Below are 18,925 nucleotides of genomic sequence, written 5' to 3' on the forward strand. Positions count from 1 at the left end.
TACTGTCCTCTACTTTCTCAGGTCTAAATAGGAAAGAAAAAAGAAAGAGAGAAATTGATGATCCCAATGGAAAAATAACAGTCATAAGTAATGTTTAAGAAAAGTCACCAAAGTGATGTTTCAGAGTAACATAATGCTCATCCATATTTAGATGATTATGCCAGGAAGACTGATAGTTTGTGTCTCCAGATTATCTGGACAGAGAATTCCATCTTCAGTTTGTAATCTTACTGGAGAATAACCTATAAGATGGTAGAAATTGTTGATTTTTTAATAAATTCGATGGAAATTAGAGGGGCATTTCAAACATAGAAAAATGCTTTTCCTCTCTTGAATTTGCACAAGAATTGGAATAGAAGCCATTTCCTGTTCAATCAAAAGTTTTGCATACTAGAAACAAAGTGGTATTTGTTATTAAAAGTGCAGCAGCCCATCTATTACATTTTAAATACACACACACGCACAAAGACCGGTAATAATAAAATAAATGTTTATTTCCATTACCAATAGACAGGACTACCATAACATAACCATTTGCCTCAACTAATCAACTCAAATGATTAATGATTCTCGTTTCATTTACTTTCATGACTAATGGGATACAATTTCAGATAAGTGACTCTGAGGCATTGAGAAAATATTTATTTGCCATCCTTACTAGTGTTTCCATTCCCTCAATATCCACCCTTCCCAGTTTGTATCCTGAAACAAAATCAGTGGAAATAGTCTGGTAATTTCAGTGTGTATATCAGACAAATTCAGGTTTCCTCTGCATGTTATGGTTCTGAAAGAAGGTCAAATAAAATAAAGTGAAAGTGAGAATAAATTATACAGAGGCAGATATAAATATACAAATCACTTTTCAGGAAATTGTTTGAACTATCAGAAGTAAAGAATGGACAGAGATAAAGACAAAGCTTTACAGAAACCTAAATGGTAAGGTTTTTTAGAGATAGAATAATGAGTTTGAGAAAACAGAATTAATTGATTTAAAATATGTAAATTATAAGACACAAATTTTAAAAATATAAAATATGCAAATTGTAACTAAAATATATAACTTAGTAAGTAGAAATTTTAAGGAGAAGAAGTTCACCAAAAAATTCCTCCTCACCTGCTTTGTATTTACTATTTTCCTGTCTAAAACACAGACTGAAAATACGAACAATTTTGAGATCAGTATAGCCTAAAGAGATGAGGAGTGAGCGTGGTAAATTTCAAACACATAATGTATCTCAGAACAATGATGGCACCAATTTTAGGAACCCTATATTTCCCTAACATAACGATATTCAGCTAACTCATAATTAAAGAAATATTAACTCTGGAACACTATTTTCAACACCCGGCATACATTGAGACAGTCATATGTCCAAGTTTGCTAGGCTAGTCAGTTGGAAACCAGGTTTAAGTTCGAATAAGTCATCACCTTAGAAGTAAAACAAAATGTACAAGTAATTACAGGACAGATTATGATCTGTTTCTCCAAAAAAATCATTTGTATCTCTATTTCCTTCCCTGCTATCTTCATCATCAAATACAATAAAATAATTAAAGTTTGGCTCTGGGCACTAGATAAAACAATATTTTCTGTCTCGATACCAAGACAATTATTTTCAATCTCAAAAACACAAGTTATTATTAAGAAGCATATACATAAATAAAAATAAATATATAAGGACAAATAAAAGTTGTTTCCAATTATATCTAGATGCATTTATCGGAGTATTCAAAGGTTAAAAAAATGAGATCTACTATCAAAATTATATTAATAATGTAGACATATATAAATGAAAAGAAAGGACTATTGTTTTTTCCTGCACATTCTTTTTATAGTCACATAATTATGAAGCAATCTATTATAAATTTTTCTTCATTTATGCAAATACCCCAATGGCAACAACTATAGGTATGCATATATCCAAAACACCTAAATCAGAATTTTAATATGTCAAATTATTTCTTTGTCCGACTTTAACCTTTACACACACCTATTCCCAACACACATTGTGCAAAAATTAGCAAAGTTCATATTACAAAACCATTAGAAGTCAAGCTTATGAGTACAATGACGTTTAGTTGTGTTAGATATTGTGAATATAGGTGAAATTTTAAAACATTTTTAAGTACTTAATTTTCCTGGTATGCCATTTGTCTTCTTTCATCATATTCCCTACAATCAAAATTTAAAAGTTAGAAAAATTAAATTAAATACTTAAATGGTAAAAACAACAACATGAATTAAACATATCTAACAGAAAATATGGTTTTTAAATTTTAGACATACCTATTCTTTTCACTTTTTTGAGTCATTCTGCCAAAGACTTAAAACTTCAAACACGGTGCTCATCCCATCAAGTGCCCTGGGTGTTATGCTATATGTTGGCAAATTGAACTCCAATTAAAAAAAATATGTAAAAAAAAAAAAAAAAAAAACTTCAAGCACATTTTTTAAAGATACATACACAGATTTATTCAGATAAAACTACCTCTGCTTCAAAATTTGAATCTTTTATCATCATGTCGAAAAGACCACGCTGGCATTCCCATCCTCTCTGAATGGATCTCCCTCTACCCCAGGATCCATGATTGTTTTTTTTCTCATCTATTTAACACACCTTTGTAAGTGGCATGATTAGCTGTGGGGTTTTTTACTTTGCAGATTTTTATAGTAGTATATTAAATTTCCTCATTGCTAAAATTTACTTATGTTTGTGTTGACTACTTATTTACGTATTATCTTCAATGCCATATAAAATTAATGAACAGTTGGTCCCATGGAAGATTTATGCTTTCTGGCCCTGAAGGAAAATATCTAATGATTACTGAAGAATTCTCAGAAGGATATGAGATCCAAGAACACTATTCTCAAAGGATCACAAATTTATATGTTATTACAAAGTTTTCCCCAGTTGCAAATATTTTTAAAATAAAAAATAGTTTAAAAAACGACTTTATTTTAAGTAGTAAAATAAAATTTTAAGTATAATTTTATTTTAAATAAAAGTTTTTATATTAAAATATATTATATTACATATTGTATATTATATTATAATAATATTTCAAATAAAATTTATTTCATTTTAAATATTTTAAATATTTTAAAATAAATTATTTATTTATTAGAGAGAAAGGGAGAAGGGGGAGAGAGAGAGAAAGAGAGCAGGAGGAGGGGAGAGGAGCAGGCGGAGAGGGACACGCAGACTGCAGTGAGAGCCCAATGCAGGGCTAGATCCCAGGACCCCAAGATCATGACATGAGCTGAAATCAAGAGTTGGCTGCTCAACTGAGTGAGCCACCCAAGCACCCCTAAAAAACTACTTTTAACTATGTGTCCTGAGAATTCAGTATAGATTTCCCTAATGTGTGATTGCTCTTCTGCATAGTCAGGTTTTGAATTCCAATATATAGATAAGAATTTAAAAAAGGAGGCGTAGGTATTTTTCCTTTTGTTGGTAATGAAAAAGTGACAATATTAGTTGGAGAATTTATTAACCTGTCATAGAAAACATTGTGCCCCAAGTTATATACATCACCATTAATCCCATAGAGACACCATAGCTAATCTTCCTTGCGACTTGTTGTGACCATGTGACTATATTATGTCCAATTATTTATTTGCTTTTTAACAAAAATATTAGTTCTAGTTATTTTACAGACTGTATGCTAAATATATATATATAGATCTTCTCAGATCTCTTTATTTTTTTCAAAGATTTTATTTATTTATTCATGAGACACACACAGATGTGCAATTTCCTTTGACTGTTCTTTGATAAAAGGGGTTTGTCCTCTTCCTCTCTACCCATCTTGTTGTGAGGCACATGGGATACAAGCCATGTAGAGCCATGAGTATGAGTAATCACTCTAGGAATACGCTGGCTACTCGACAAGAGAGAGCACGTCCAGGTTCCTGACACCATTGCTGGTCCTACCAGCTTAGAAACAGTGACTTCACAGAAGAGTTTCAACATACCAGCCTGAACATTTCAATAAGATAAAAACAAAATATTTTTGTTTAAATCATTGTAATATTTGTCTTTCTCAAGTATTTATTAATAAAATTGTTTCTTAGGCCTGATAGTTCATGTATGTTTAATTTATTTACTATGTTCCGTAGTAAAGAATGTTGTTCCATGCACTTTTTGTAAAATAATTTGGGATATTTTCCTGACCAATTTTGGAGTCCATGATCCCCTGTGCTTCTGCTTCCAATTATTGTATAAGTATTCTTTTAAAACTTTTTTTAAAAATTAAAAAATAATATTATCAAATTATAATAATAATAATATAATAATATTATCAAATTATACTTCACACACAAAATTAAATTAGTTTCATATGTTCAATACAGTGATTTGACAATTCTGTACATTACTGAATGCTCACCATGATAAGTGTTGTCACCACCTATCACCATATAATCATATTACAATATTATTGAATGTAGTGAGTATATTCCTGATGGTGTATTTTTTATCTCCATGATTTATTTATTTTGTAACTGAAAGTTTATGCTTCTTAATGTCCTTTACTTTCTCCATTGCCCCACCCACCTCCCTTCTGGCAACTACCAGTTTTTTCTCTGTATCTATGACTCTTTTTTCATTTGTTGTTTGTTTTGTTTTCTGGCCCCACACATAAATGAAACTGTATGCTATTTGTCTTTCTCTGCCTGACTTATTTTACTTAGCATGATATCCCCTAATTCTATCCATGTTCTATCCACAAATGGCAGGATTTCATTATTTTTTATGGCTGAATAATATTTTATAATATAAGTAACATCTTCTCTATCCACTCATCTATCAATGGACGCTTGGTTGCTTCCATATCTTGGCTATTGTAAATAGAGCTGTAACAAATATAGGTGCATATATCTTTTAAAATCAGTGTTATTTTCTTTGGGTAAATATTTAGTAGCAGGATTACTGGATAGTATGGTATTTCTATTTTAATTTTTGAGGAATCTTCATACTGTTTTGCACAGTGGCTTCACTAGTTTACATTCCCAGCATTGAATAGTACGTGAAGGTTCCCTTTTCTACACATTCTTGCCAACATTTGTTATTTCTTGTCGTTTTGTTTCTAGGCACTCTGGTATAAGGTGATGGCTCATTGTGGGTTAGATTTGCATTTCCCTATGATTCATGATGTTGAGTATATTTTCATGTGTCCGTTGGCCGTCTATGTGTCTTCTTTGGGAACATATCTATTCAGATTCTCTGCCCATTTTTAAGTCAAATGATTTATCTTTTTGGTGTTAAGTTGTATAAATTTTGTACATATTGGAGTTATTAAGACTTTATTGGATATATCATTTGCAAATATCTCCTTCCATTCATAGGTTGTCCTTTTGTTTTGCTGATGGCTTTTTTTTACTGTGCAAAGGTTTTTATTTTGGTGCAGTCCAAATCATTTATTTTTGCTTTTGTTTCCCTGGCCTAATGAGATAAATCCATAAATATGTTGCAAAAGCCAATGCCCAAGAGATTACTGCTTCTCTTTTCTTTCAGAAGTTTTATGGGTTTTTAAAAAATTTTTTAGGAGTTTTATGGTTTTAGGTCTCACGTTAGATCTTAAATCCATTTTGAGATTTTTTCCCCCTCTTCCTTCCCTCTCTCTTTTTGAAATTATTTTTGTGTATAGTGTAAGCTGTCCAGCTTCATTCTTTGTCATGTAGCTGTTCAGTTTAGTCAACACCATTTACTGAAAAGATTGTCTTTCCCCATTGTATACTCTTGCCTTCTTTGTTGATGTAAGTGGTATGTATTTCTTGAACCCCCAATACCAATTATTAAGTTGTTAATTTATTTGCTGTTTAACAAAAATATTAGTTCTAGTTATTTTACAAGCTGTATGCTAAATATGTAGATCTTCTCATATCTCTTTATTTTTATTTTTTTTTCTTTATTTATTTATGATAGTCACAGAGAGAGAGAGAGAGGCAGAGACACAGGCAGAGGGAGAGGCAGGCTCCATGCACCGGGAGCCCGACGTGGGATTGGATCCCGGGTCTCCAGGGTCGCGCCCTGGGCCAAAGGCAGGCGCCAAACCGCTGCGCCACCCAGGGATCCCTCTCTTTATTTTTAAAAAGATTTTATTTATTTATTCATGAGACACACAAAGAGAGGCAGAGACACGGGCAGAGGGAGAAGCAGGCTCCATGCAGGGAGACTGATGTGGGACTCGATCCCAGGACCTGGGATCTGCCCTGAGCTGAAGGTAGACGCTCAAACACGGAGTCCCCCAGGTACCCCTCAGATCTCTTTCTATTTCTGTTATGTCCATGGTTTTGGTCATTTGAACCTCCGTTTGTTATGCTTCTGAATTTTTTATTGTGTATTTAAAACCATATTCAAATGTTAATAGCATGGATGATGATTTATTCTTACAAGTAGGATTTCATTTATTCTGACACACATTTAAAGCAGACAACCTTGACCAAAACAAGGAATGAGATTTTTCAACTCTATGTTCCATGCTTTTTGAGAAATGATAATAAGTTCATTGTGCTTATTCTTAGATGTAAGATTTCAGTGTTATCAAGTAAAAGCCTAGGTATTTACTCAGACTACTTCACTCTGGCAAATCATAAATGTCAAATATTTGTCTAAAGAGACTAGGAGACAGCAGGAATTTCTTCTTGGATTGGTCATCAGTTATCTACAGCTTTGTACTTGTGTTCTCAGGTTTCCATTGCTTGCCATTTAGGATTTATCAAATATGTTTAGAGGAAAAAAAAAACAAAATATCAAGCTCATTAATCTTCAATTTCCTTTTATACAGCATCTTTTCTATCCAAGATAAGCCCTGGTTAGCATTGATAGATGTGGATACTATTTCTCTCCAGTCTCATATGAGAGAAGAGAGCAAATGCCTCCCATTTTCTGTTGAGATGTTTACCATTCGTTGTATGAGAAAGAGCAATATTTCTAATATTGCTAATAGAAAAAATATGCAATATACGGGATCCTCTCAGTCAACATAATTTTCTCAAAGACCACATCTTCTCAAATCCTAGCTATTTTTGCTCTCTAATGATGCAAATATATATATTTTTTAATGTCTTAAGGGGCAGATTGTTTTTCAAAAAACTCTTTTACTTGGTGAAACTTTACCCAGTATTTGCTAATGTAAATATCTCATATTATCAGTGTATTATTTTTTAAAAATGTATTTATTTTCTTTTAATTTTTATTATTGAAGTATGTTGACATGTACATTATGGTACTTTCATGTATATGACATAACGATTTGACAATTCTTTTTTTTTTTTTTAATTAATTTATTTATTTATGATAGGCGCACAGTGAGAGAGAGAGAGGCAGAGACACAGGCAGAGGGAGAAGCAGGCTCCATGCACCGGGAGCCCGACGTGGGATTCGATCCCGGGTCTCCAGGATCGCGCCCTGGGCCAAAGGCAGGCGCCAAACCGCTGCGCCACCCAGGGATCCCCGATTTGACAATTCTATACAATACTCAAAGCTCACCATGATTAAGTGTAGTCACAATCTATCAACATACAATGTTATTACAATATTATTGACTATATTCCTTATGCTGTACTTTTAATTTCTGTGACTCACTTATTTTATAAGTGGAAGTGTGTACCTGTTAATCACCTTCTCATCTTTTTACCCCTCACTCCAACCTCCCATCTGTATACTATTGTTAAAATAAAAAAACAACCAAGTCTTTTTTTTTTTTGGTATATTTTTTATTGGAGTTCAATTTGCCAACATATAGCATAACACCCAGTGCTCATCCCGTCAAGTGCCCCCCTCAGTGCCCGTCACCCAGTCAACCCCCCCCACCTCCCCTTCCACTACCCCTTGTTCATTTCCCAAAGTTAGGAGTCTCTCATGCTCTGTCTCCCTCACTGATATTTCCCACTCATTTTCTCTCCTTTCTTCTTTATTCCCTTTCACTGTTTTTTATATTCCTCAAATGAATGAGACCATATAATGTTTGTCCTTCTCCAATTGACTTACTTCACTCAGCATAATACCCTCCAGCTCCATCCACATCGAAGCAAATGGTGGGTATTTGTCGTTTCTAATGGCTGAGGAATATTCCATTGTATACATAGACCACAGCTTCTTTATCCATCATCTGTCGATGGACATCGAGGCTCCTTCCACAGTTTGGTTATTGTGGACATTGCTGCTAGAAACTTCGGGGTGCAGGTGTCCTGCCGTTTCACTGCATCTGTTTCTTTGGGGTGAATCCCCAGCAGCGCAATTGCTGGGTCGTAGGGCAGATCTATTTTTAACTCTTTGAGGAACCTCCACACAGTTTTCCAGAGTGGCTGCACCAGTTCACATTCCCACCAACAGTGCAGGAGGCTTCCCCTTTCTCCACATCCTCTCCAGCATTTGTTGTTTCCTGCCTTGTTCATTTTCCCCATTCTCACTGGTGTGAGGTGGGATCTCATTGTGGTTTGGACTTGTATTTCCCTGATGGTACGTGATGTGGAGCATTTTCTCATGTGCGTGTTGGCCATGTCTGTGTCTTCCTCAGTGAAATGTCTGTTCATGTCTTTTGCCCATTTCATGATTGGATTGTCTGTTTCTTTGCTGTTGAGTTGAATAGGTTCTTTATAGATCTTGGATACTAGCCCTTTATCTGATGTGTCATTTGCAAATATCTTCTCCCATTCTGTAGGTTGTCTTTTAGTTTTGTTGACTGTTTCCTTTGCTGCGCAGAAGTTTTTTGTCCTGATTAAGTCCCAATAATTCATTTTTGCTTTGTTTTCCATGCCTTCATAGATGTATCTTGCAAGAAGTTGCTGTGGCCAAGTTCAAAAAGGGTGTTTCTTATCTTCTCCTCTAGGATTTTGATGGATTCTTGTCTCACATTTAGATCTTTCATCCATTTTGAGTTTATCTTAGTGTCTGGTTAAGAGAAAGGTCTAGTTTCATTTTTCTTCACGTGGCTGTCCAATTTTCCCAGCACCATCCAGCATTATGATGCCCCAAGTTCTGGTGTTCTTTTTCAGTATTCCCCTGACTATTCCGGGTCTTTTCTGATTCCACACAAATCTTTTTTTTTTTTTAAAGATTTTATTTATTTATTCATGATAGTCACACACACACAGAGACAGAGAGTCAGAGACACAGGCAGAGGGAGAAGCAGGCTCCATGCAGGGAGCCCATTGCAGGACTCGATCCCGGGTCACTAGGATCACATCCCCGGCCAAAGGCAGGCGCCAAACCGCTGCGCCACCCAGGGAGCCCGATTCCACACAAATCTTAAGATTATTTGTTCCAACTCTCTGAAGAAAGTCCATTGTGTTTTGATAGGGATTGCATTGAATGTGTACATTGCCCTGGGTAGCATAGACATTTTCACAATATTAATTCTTCCAATCCATCAGCATGGAATATTTTTCCATCTCTTTGTGTCTTCCTCAATTTCTTTCAGAAGTGTTCTGTAGTTTCTAGGGTATAGATCCTTTACCTCTTCAGTTAGGTTTATTTCTCAGTTTTCCCTCTGTCCAAAGATAGCATTATTGAGATATTCAGATTGTCTAACAAAGTTCTATTCATTTTTTTCATTGGTTTGTCATAATTTGAAATTTTTGGTTATAGATGCCATCTTTTAAAATTTTATTTACTTAGATCATTTTTATATTTTCTTATGATACTATTTACTAAAAGCTAAACTAGGTTTCCTATTGTGTCAGAATACTTGAAATATTGTCTTCCTAAATATCTCATTGTTTTCCAGTCTGAATTTAGAAAGCATCAACCTTTGCCTACAATTAGCTATTATTGCCATCATTACTTTTTCACTTCATGTTTTCTCCTCAACCTTCTCACTGGTCCATAATCCATCCATTCTCTTACTCTGCTGTTTCAAACTCCACCTTCCAGAGTCATGAGCCATCTTTTTATTGCCATTTTAATATATCTCCCCAATATTTAGCACATTTGATTGCTGCTTTCTATTTGATATAATTTATTTGCCGGGGTAAAATGAAACAATATTTTGTGGGTTTCTCTGGCCCTATTGGCAGTCCTTTATCTTTTTTTTTTCTGGTGTCTCCTGTGATTGATCCCTAAATATTAGAAGCCCCAATGCTCCAAACTCTATCTGAACTCTTTCTTTATGTTGTCTTTGCACTCTGCTCACTTTCCTTAATGATGCATCACACCTAATTTCAAATTGTGTTTGTGAGTGTGTGTATGTGTGTAGAATAGCTACAAATGTTCCAATTGTTGACAAATGCCAAAATACAGATTGAAGAAGTTCAGGAAACACAAACAGGAAAGAAACTCCAAAGCAGGCATATATATTTCTAAATTGATGAAAAGCCAAAGCAAAAAGATACTCTTAGGCAACTAAGGGAAAAAATTATATCACTTACATATAAGCAAGACAATAATTGGGCCTGATCTCATCAGAAGTCATGCAAGCAGAAAGACAATTGGGTGACAGTCTAGAATTCCACATACAAAAATGGAAGTGAAATAAAAACTTTCTCAGGAAAACTAAAAGTGAGAGAATATATTGCCAATAGACCTAACCCACAAGAAATCTTAAAGGACTTTCTTCCAGCAAAAACAAAATGATATAAGTTAAAAACTTTAAATATCTCAAGGAACACAGCTTTTCAAAAATAGAACAAAGGAGGATAAAATGTAATCTGTGTTCTCACTTTAACTACTCAAAGATAATAAGTGACTGAATAATGATGGTAATTATGTATTGGGTGTTAATAGCAAAATGAAATGTATGTAAAATGCATAAGGGAAGAGGGATGGATTAGGAATATAGGATAACATGCTTAAATTTCTAGGTGTTATAAATTTTTTAAGTCAATACAGAATATTTTGAATTATATGTTGTAAACCACTGGACAAATGAAAAAGAGTTTAAATTATTGAAATACTTGCAAATAAAAAATACTCTTAATATATGATTAGGCTGCGAGTCATAAAGCTAAACTTAAAACTTATGGACATGAGTCCTTACTGACATAAATAAATGTAGGAGAAGGAACAACTCTTCTTTATGGAAGAATTAAAAAAATATAGAGAGGTATTGATTTTTCCAAGGAGTAGAGATTATTAACCTTCTCATTTTCTTAGATGTGGGCTATTTTAGTGACTTGCATCCAAGAAGAAATTACTGGAAAATAAAGCTTCTTTTTTTCACTGCAAAACTTTACCTTAAACAAGTTGTCAAGGAAAATATTAACAGTTCTGAGAAATGTTGATATATGCCCTAGATATGATGTGATGAAAAGGTGCTTGCTTCATCATTCTTATATTCTTCCCCTAAATACATAATCCTAATTTAGTCCTTGGGAAAAGAAAGAGACAAATCCAAATTGAGAAACTCTTTTAAAATTGCTTCACAAGTACTCATTCAAACCAACAGGAACATAAACAGCAAGACAAAGAAGTATCCAAAGGCCAGATAAGATTGAGTGAGTGAATGCAACGTAGTATCCTGGATTAGAACCTATAATAGGAAAAAGAAATTAATGAGAAAACTAATGAAATATAAATAAATTCAGAGCTATAGTTATTAGTCCTGCATCAAGTCTTGGTTGTTTTCAAGATGGTGGAGGAGCAGGGTCCCCAAGTCACCTGTCCCCACCAACTCACCTAGATAACTTTCAAACCATCCTGAAAACTTATGAATTCGACCCAAGACTTAAAGAGAGAACAGCTGGAACTACAGAGAGAAGGGTTTGCGCTTCTAACAAGGTAAGAAGGTGGGGAAAAAAATAAACAAGAATCCAGTGGGGAAGGGGCCCCCCCGAGGAGCCACTGGGCTAAGGGGGCGGGAGCCTCGGGGACAGGAAAGCCCAGCCCTGGAAACACGGGAACTTTAAAAGTCTGCACTGGATTCTTCCCGGATGGAAAGGTGCTCAGCAGGGTACTGGGGGGTGTGCTGCAGGGGGGCAGTGGGGCCTCCAGGCGCCCGGGGTCACTAGGACAGGGGCACCCCAGGGAGAATGCACCCACTCCACGGGCCCATCTCCATAAAGGGCTGGAGTGCCCCGCGGGGCCTGGAGGAGAAGCCGGGGTCAGGGGGGCCGGGGGGACAGGCCTGCGCCTGCTGCCTTCGGAAGCCGTGACTCAGGAGGGGGATTCCAGCAGTGCAGGCCCTGGATCCCTGGGTGCCAGGGCACACAGCCCCCATCCTGGGCTCCCCCCGGCACAGGTGGAGGGGATGAGGGCATAGGACAGGGGGGACTCTCCTGCCACCGGGAGCCCCCGAGCTGTGCAGGTCAGTACCTCCCACCCCAGAGCACCTAGGCCAGTGTGGACTGGGAACTACAGGTGGTTACTGGAGCTGACTCCAGAGCTGGAGAGCTGGCTGCTGCTACTGTTGTTGTTTCTCCTTGTGTCATCCTGCGCCTGGGATGCAGTGGGACCACCAGGGGACAGAGGGGTCAGTAGAGGATTTACGGTATATAGAATGACAGGAATCCTCTAGGGTGAAATTGACTTAGGTCATAGTTGATATTCTTGATGCAGCCCACTCATACAGCCACTCTGCACTGAGCAAAAGGACAAGGGCTAATGAGGTAGAAGAAAGAGTGAGTGACATAGAAGACAACTTGATGACAAGGAAGGAAGCTGAGGAAAAAAGAGAAAAACAATTAAAAGGCCATGAGGAAAGGTTAAGGGAAATAAATGACAGCCTCAGAAGGAAAAGTATATGTTTAATTGGGGTTCCAGAGGGCGCCGAGAAGGACAGAGGACCAGAAAGTGTATTTGAACAAATCATAGCTGAGAACTTCCCTAATTTAGAGAGGGAAACAGGCATTCAGATCCAGGAGATAGAGAGGTCCCCCCCCTAAAATCAATAAAAACCAGTCAACACCTCAACATTTAATGGTGAAACTTGCAAATTCCAAAGATAAAGAGAAAATCCTTAAAGCAGCAAGAGACAAGAGATCCCTAAACTTTATGGGAAGATAGAATAGTAGCAGACTCCCCACAGAGACCTGGCAGGCCAGAAAGGGCTGGCAGGATATATTCAGGGTCCTAAATGAGAAGAACATGCAGCCAAGAATACTCTATCCAGCAAGGCTCTCATTCAGAATAGAAGGAGAGATAAAGAGCTTCCAAGATAGGCAGAAACTGAAAGAATATGTGATCACCAAACTGGCTCTGCAAGAAATATTAAGGGGGACTCTGTAAAAGAAAGAGGAAGCCCAAGAAACAATCCACAAAGATAAGGACTGAATAGGTATTATTATGACACTAAATTCATATATTTCAACAGTAACTCTGAACATGAATGGGCTTAATGATCCCATCAAAAGGTGCAGGGTTTCAGACTGGATAAAAAAGCAAGGCCTATCTATCTGCTGTCTACAAGAGACTCATTTTAGACCTAAGGACACCTAAAGCCTGAAAATGAAAGGTTGGAGAACCATTTACCATTCAAATGGTCCCCAAAAGAAAGCAGGGGTAGTAAAGCTCATATCAGATAAATTAAAGTTTACCCCAAAGACTGTAGTAAGAGATGAAGAGGGACACTATATCATACTTAAAGGGTCTGTCCAACAAGATGACCTAACAATCATGAATATTTATGCCTCTAATGTGAGAGCTACCAAGTATATCAATCAGTTAATAATCAAAGTAAAGGCATACTTAGATAATAATACACTAATACTGGGAGACTTCAACACGGCACTTTCTGCAAATGACAGATATTCTAAGCATAACATAACCCAAGAAACAAGAGCTTTAAATGATACACTGGACCAGATGGATTTCACAGATTTTTACAGAACTTTACATGCAAACGCAACTGAATACACATTCTTCTCAAGTGCACCTGGAACTTTCTCCAGAATAGACCACATACTAGGTCACAAATCAGGTCTTAACTGATACCAAAAGATTGGGATCATCCCCTGCATATTTTCAGACCATAATGCTGTGAAACTAGAACTCAATCACAAGAAGAAATTTTGAAGAAACTAAAACACGTGGAGGTTAAGACCCTCCTGCTAAAAGATGAAAGTGTCAACCAGGAAATTAGAGAAGAATTTAAAAGATTCATGGAAACTAATGAGAATGAAGATACAACTGTTCAAAATCTTTGGAATACAGCAAAAGCAGTCCTGAGAGGGAACAATATCACAATACAAGCATCCCTCAAAAAATTGGAAAAAACTCAAATACACAAGCTAACCTTGTACCTAAAGGAACTGGAGAAAGAACAGCAAATAAAACCTATGCTCAGCAGAAGAAGAGATTAATAAAGATTCGAGCAGAACTCAATGAAATAGAGACCAGAAGAACTGTGGAACAGATTAACGAAACCAGGAGTTGATTCTTTGAAAGAATTAATAAGACAGACAAACCATTAGCCAGCCTTATTAAAAACAGAATAGAAAAGACTCAAATTAATAAAATAGGGAATGAAAAAAGAGAGATCACAACCAATACCAAGGAAATACAAAGGATTTTAAAAACATAATATGAGCGGCTATATGCCAATAAATTAGGGAATTTAGAGGAAATTGATGCATTTCTGGAAAACCACAAATCAACAAAACTGGAACAGGAAGAAATAGAAAACCTGACCAGGCAAATAACCAGGGAGGAGATTGACGCAGTCATCTTCAAAAACCTCCCAAGACACAAAAGTCCAGGGACAGATGGCTTCTCTGGGGAATTCTATCAAACTTTTCAAGAAGAAACAATACCCACTCTACTAACTGCTCCGAAAGGTACAAAGGGATGGAATACTTCCAAACTCGTTTTATGAGGCCAGCATCACCTTAATTCCAAAACCAAACAAAGACCCCGACAAAAAGGAGAATTATAAACCAATATCCCTGATGAATATGGATGCAAAAATTCTCAACAAGATACTAGCCAATAGGATCCAACAGTACATTAAGAAGATTATTCACCATGACCAAGTAGGATTTATCCCCAGGATGTAAGGCTGGTTCAACACTCATAAAGCAATCAATGTGATTGATCATATCAGCAAGAGAAAAAACAAGAACCATAGGATCCTCTCAATATATGCAGAGAAAGTATTTGACAAAACACAGCATCCATTCCTGATCAAAACTCTTCAGAGTGTAGGGATAGAGGGAACACTCCTCAGCATCTAAAAAGCTATCTATGAAAAGCCCACAGCAAATAGCATTTCCATGGGGAAACACTGGGAGCCTTTCACCTAAGATCAGGAATAAAACACGGATGTCCACTCTCACCACTGCTATTCAACATAGTAGTAGACGTCCTAGTGTCAGGAATCAGAAAACAAAAAGAAATAAAAGGCATTCAAAGTGGCAAAGAAGTCAAACTCTCCCTCTTCGCTGATGACATGATACTCTACATAGAAAACCCAAAAGACTCCACCCCAAGATTGCAAGAACTCATACAGCAATTTGCAGTGGGACATGATACAAAATCAATGCCCAGAAATCAGTGGCATTTCTATACACTAACAATGAGACTGAAGAAAGAGAAATTAAGAGTCAATCCCATTTACAATTGCACCCAAAAGCATAAGATACCTAGGAATAAACCTCACCAAAGAGGTAAAGGATCTATACCCTAAAAACTATAGAACACTTCTGAAAGAAATTGAGAAAGAAAGAGTGGAAAAATATTCCATACTCATGCATTGGCAGAATTAATATTGTGAAAAATGTCAATGCTACCCAGGGCAATTTTCACATTCAGTGCAATCCCTATCAAAATACCATGGACTTTCTTCAGAGAGTTGAAACAAATAATCTTAAGATTTGTGTAGAATCAGAAAAGACCCCAAATAGCCAGGGGAATATTAAAAAAGAAAACCAGATCCGGGGGCATCACAATACCAGATTTCAGGTTGTACTACAAAGCTGTGGTCATCAAGACAGTGTGGTGCTGGCACAAAAACAGACACATAGATCAATGGAACAGAATAGAGAATCCAGAAGTGGACCCTCAACTTTATGGTCATAATGTTCCCCAAAGCAGCAAAGACTATCCCCTGGAAAAAGGACAGTCTCTTCAATAAATGGTCCTGGAAAATTGGACAGCCACATGCAGAAGAATAAAACTAGACCATTCTCTTACACCAGACACCAAGATAACTCAAAATGGATGAAAGATCTAAATGTGAGACAAGAATCCATCAAAATCCTAGAGGAGAACATAGGAAACACCCTTTTTGAACTTGGCCACAGCAACTTCTTCCAAGATACATCTATTAAGGCAAGGGAAACAAAAGCAAAAATGAATTATTGGGACTTCATCAAGATAAGAAGCCTCTGCACGGCAAAAGAAACAGTCAACAATCAACCTACAGGATGGGAGAAGATATTTGCAAATGACACATCAGATAAAGGGCTAGTTTCCAAGATCTATAAAGAACTTATTAACCTCAACGGCAAAGAAACAGACAATCCAATCATGAAATGGGCAAAAGACATGAACAGAAATCTCACAGAGGAAGACACAGACATGGCCAACAAGCACATGAGAACATGCTCTGCATCACTGGCCATCAGGGAAATACAAATCAAAACCGCAGTGAGATCCCACCTCACACCAGTGAGAATGGGGAAAATTAACAAGGCAGGAAACCACACATGTTGGAGAAGATGTGGAGAAAGGGGAACCCTCTTGCACTGTTGGTGGGAATGTGAACTGGTGCAGCCGCTCTGGAAAACTGTGTGGAGGTTCCTCAAAGAGTTAAAAATAGACCTGCCCTACAACCCAGCAATTGCACTGCTGGGGATTTACCCCAAAGATACAGATGCAGTGAAACACCGGAACACCTGCACCCCGATGTTTATAGCAGCAATGTCTGTTAAAATTGTAAATTAATTACTTTAAACACAATCATTATTACTAAACTATATTATAGAAATATAAATGAAAATTAATTTTAAGTAAATAAAATGAGAAAGTAAATAAACTCAGTATTCAAAAAAATAAACTTGATTACAAATAACAATGGTAATAACCTTGGAATAGTGTGTTACTATTAAGTTACTATTAAGTATTAAGTATAATTCAAATTAAACAACATTTTATAGTCTTGACTAATTACAAATTAAAGACAAAGGAGACATGTTGAAAAATGTAGCTCTGGAGCCTGGGTGGCTCAGTTGGTTAAGCGTCTGCCTTCAGTTCAGGTCATGATCCCAGGGTCCTGGGATCCAGCCCTGCATTGGGCTCCAAGCTCAGCGGGAACCTTGTTTCTTCCTCTGGTTCTGCCATTCCCCCTTCTTGTGTTCTCTGACTCTCTCTCTCTGTCAAACAAATAAATAAAGTCTTTTAAAATTTTAAGAAAAATGTAGTTCAGTTTCGTTCCTTTATCTAGAGGGAAAAGGAAATAAGATGAAAAAAATTATATATCTAATAAAGAATATAGGGAACATTAACTTCTGTGGAACAGTTTTTGTGAATAAAATTTGAAAGAGATTAAGATATTATAGGGATAAAGGGAAAAAAAGAGGAATCTGTGTATTGAAAGCTGCTATTGAATATGCTGGTATTATTTGAAACTTCTTTGCCTATTTCCAATATATATTATATAATAGGATACTCATTTGTTTGGGAAAGAAACAATTTTGTGTACCATGTTCATGAAGGCCGTTTTTACTTGCTGGTTCCACAAAATGTAGATGAAAGGATTCAAAAGTGGAGCCACGGAGGTGTTGAGCACTGCAATTCCCTTGGAAAAAGATGTTCTTTGTTTGACTAATGGCTTAACATACATGAAGATGCAGCTGCCGTAAGAAAGGGATATCATAATCATGTGAGAAGAACATGTTGAAAAAGCCTTTTTCCTCTGATTGACTGAAAGGATTTTTAGAATTCTTAATGCAATATAGGTATATGATATTATCACCATTACCAATGTGACTATGAGTGTCACCAAAGCAGAGATGGATCCCATTGTCACTAAGAGCTGTGTGTCTGAGCAGGAGATCTGCAGCAGGGAGGTTGTGGCACAGTAGAAATGATCAACAATATTGAAAGCAGAGAAGTCAAAATTTAAGCCTAAGAGGAGAGGTGGAAAGATGACAAAAGACCCAGCAAGCCAACAACAGAAGACAAGTTGCATGCAGATCTTACTGCTCATGATGGTTGTGTAATGCAGGGGCTTACAAATGGCAACAGAGCGGTCATAGGACATAGCTGGCAGCAAGCAAAATTCAGATGCACCAAGAAGGAAGGTAAAAAACAGTTGAGCTGCAAGCAATTAAAGGAAATGGTTTTTGGGCAGCCTGGGTGGCTCAGCAGTTTAGCACCACCTTCGGCCCAGGGCGTGATCCTGGAGACCCGGGATTGAGTCCCATGTGGGGCTCCCTGCTTGGAGCCTGCTTCTCCCTCTGCCTGTGTCTCTGCATCTCTCTCTCTCTTTGTGTGTCTTTCATGAATCTGCAGCAAGGGGGTTGTGTCACAGTAGAAATGATCTACAATTTAGGGATGCATGTAGTAGTATAGGAAATTTTTGAGAAGGAAAAAATACATGGGGGTCTTGAGATGAGTATCCACCAGGGTGAGTGTGATGATGGTTAAGTTGCCAAAGATGCTCAGCAAGTAGGTGAGAAGCAGGAAGACAAATAACACAACTTTCAATTGTGGATCATCAGTCAGACCTGCCAGGATAAACACTATCCCTTGCATGTGGTTTCCCACTACTGTCCTCTAATTTCCCACGTCTAAATAGGAAAGAAAAAAGAAAGAGAAATTGATGATCCCAATGGAAAAATGACAGTGATTTAAGTGTTTAAGGTAAAGTTAGCAAAATGATGTTTCAAATAGAATAACATAATGTTCATTCATGTTTTGAAAGATGGATATGCCGGGACAAACAATAGTTTGCATTTCCAGAGTATCTGGACAGAGAATTTCATCTTTAATTTGCAGTTCTACCAGAGAATAATCTATGTGATGATAGCAATTGTTGATTGTTTTTA

At 36.8% G+C, this 18,925-nt stretch overlaps 1 pseudogene; it reads right to left on the reverse strand.

The window, feature by feature from the left end:
• Positions 1-17,544: 17,544 nt before the first annotated feature.
• On the reverse strand, positions 17,545-18,632 carry LOC144297713 (olfactory receptor 6C74-like; annotated as a pseudogene).
• Between the last annotated feature and the right edge of the window lie 293 nt (positions 18,633-18,925).

Source organism: Canis aureus, chromosome 25, assembly GCF_053574225.1.
Source record: "Canis aureus isolate CA01 chromosome 25, VMU_Caureus_v.1.0, whole genome shotgun sequence".
NCBI lineage: Eukaryota > Metazoa > Chordata > Mammalia > Carnivora > Canidae > Canis > Canis aureus.